Source organism: Engraulis encrasicolus, chromosome 15, assembly GCF_034702125.1.
Source record: "Engraulis encrasicolus isolate BLACKSEA-1 chromosome 15, IST_EnEncr_1.0, whole genome shotgun sequence".
Classification (NCBI taxonomy): Eukaryota; Metazoa; Chordata; class Actinopteri; order Clupeiformes; family Engraulidae; genus Engraulis; species Engraulis encrasicolus.
This window is the reverse complement of record NC_085871.1, coordinates 40388399-40390898: the sequence shown is the minus strand read 5'-3', so window position 1 is coordinate 40390898 and position 2500 is coordinate 40388399. Positions and strand designations below refer to the sequence as shown.

At 48.2% G+C, this 2500-nt stretch overlaps 1 protein-coding gene across 2 annotated transcripts in view; it reads left to right on the top strand.

Annotated features, from left to right (window-relative positions):
• Window positions 1-2500, top strand: part of anks1b (ankyrin repeat and sterile alpha motif domain containing 1B) — a 354285-nt gene that overhangs the window by 97425 nt on the left and 254360 nt on the right. The window lies entirely within an intron of this gene.

Genomic DNA, 2500 nt, shown 5'->3' with positions numbered 1-2500 from the left:
TCAACAGCCTTTCTTTTCTTCTGTTGTCTGGCCGATGGATGTAGCGCCACGCAGCAAAATTGTATCTAGAGTATAATTAAATTACAATGTATTTGTAACAAACCTCATCACCAGTTCATCAAGAGAAACCGAGATATATAACATGGTTTTCTTCCTCTTTTCTCTTTTCTCTTTTTCTCATCTCCTTATTCGTTCTGCATCAGTGGGTGCATTCCAACATGCAGAATTCCGTCCTCCCTTGCGCACTTGCCTGCTTGTGACCTCATGATGATGTCACTGACGACAGAAAGTTAATTGCAAAAGCACAATTCTAATGTCATTTTCTCATTTGCAATTGGGATGGTGAATGAAAACAGTACTCCAAAAGTTGTTGTGGCTAGGCTGACAGCTGGGAAACTGAACTGTTCTCCACGGAGAACAGGGCCAGGAGGCAGGGCGAGGCCACAAGCACAAGTGGAGTACGGGAGTGTGCATATTGGAATGCATCAGTGTCCTCCCACTGTCCTCAGCAGATTTCCTCTTCCTCTCTTCTCCTGTTTGCATTTCTGTGTTGGCCAGCCAATGCCACGTTCGGAAGAATGTACCCGTTTAGAAGTTACCCCATCACTGACTGCGTCTCAAACACACTCACACACACACACACACACACGCAAACACACACACACACACACACACACACACACACACACACACACACACACACACACACACACACACACACACACACACACACACACACACACACACACACACACACACACACACACACACACACACACATATGCATGCACGCACACACACACACACACACACACACACACACACACACACACACACACACACACACACACACACACACACACACACACACACACACACACACACACACACACACACACACACACACACACACACACACACAGACAAACAGTGCATACCTTAAGTAGATAAGACCTGCCGTCCTGAAGCGTGAACTGTTGTTAAAAAATAGAGATCCTACTTGTTACGCTATTTCGAAAGGGAGTAGGCTGTTCCAGAAGCATAGGAGGTGTTTGTGCTTACAGGAAATTAAACGTTCCGACTGGACTGAGGACGTCATCAGGCATGCTCGTCTCTGTGGTGCCCAGTTCATATTCGAAGTTATTGTGACCATCCATTTTTCAGAAAAAAAAGCACCTGGCTAGCTTCTTTACAAATGTGCGGTTCTGCTCCAACAATGCGCACGCAGCCCGATTACGTCCAGGGCCGGATTAAGATGGCCTGGGGCCCCTAGGCTACAGGTTGCTGTGGGGCCCCTCGAAAGGCAAATTTCGAGGCAAATTTACATAGATAGTGTCATAATTACGAGGTAGGAATTAAGGATACCTTGTGTACTAACTGTACTCAACACGACAGATTCCTTTTCCAGCATTGCATCTTGTCACAATGTTGCCATTTTTCACTTTTGGCCAATCAGGGGGCCCCTGGCAGGTGGGGGCCCCTAGGCTGCAGCCTTATCTAGCCTGTGCATTAATCCGGCCCTGATTACGTCATACCTGTGTACAAACGCTAAAGGGGTCTACTGTATAGGCCACACATTTCTCCTTTTTATGTCAACAGTAAATGTGTTGACTCCCATCTGTATATATCTATTGTAGTCTTTCAAAGGTGTTGAACATCTGGTCAGCACTCAGCACTGGTGCTGTGACTACACATAGCTCCACATTGACGGCCATGCTCACAACAGGTGTTTGTGGATTTCATTCTCATTTTTCTAGTCTGCACGACACTGACAGTTGGTCATTTTGTCTGTTTGTCTGTCAGAACCCATTCTACTTTTTTGAGGGTTTGTTCTATGTACATACACTAGGTCTTTGTTCTTTAAGCATATCTGGTTGATTAGTCTGCAAATTTGTACCTGTTTAGTTTTTTCCTTACTTTCCTTCTTTCCAATCCCTCTCCTCTCCTCTCCTCTCCTCTCCTCTCCTCTCCTCTCCTCTCCTCTGCTCTTCTCTCCTCTCCTCTCCTCTCCTCTCCTCTCCTCTCCTCTCTTCTCCTCTCTCCTCTTGTCCTCTCCTCTGCCCTCCTCTCCTCTCCTCCTCTCCTCTCCTCCTCTCCTCTCCTCTCCTCTCCTGTCCTGTCCTGCTTCTCTCTCCTGTCCTCTCCTCTCCTCTCATCTCCTCTCCTCTCCTCCTCTCCTCTCCTCTCATCTCTCTTCTCCTCTCCTCTCCTCATCTCTCCTCTCCTCTCCTCTCCTCTCCTCTCCTCTCCCCTCCTCTCCTCCTCTCCTCTCCTCTCCTCTCCTCTCTCTCCTCTCCTCTCCTCTCCTCTCCTCTCCTCTCCTCTCCTCTCCTCTCCTCTCTCCTTCCCTCCTCTCCTCTCCTCTCCTCTCCTCTCCTGTCCTCTCCTCTCCTCTCCTCTCCTCTTCCCTTCTCTCCTCTCCTCTCCTCTCCTCTCCTCTCCTCTCCTCTCCTCTCCTGTGAATTTCAGGTCTGTTGGTTCTGCAGGTCTTCACCTGTTT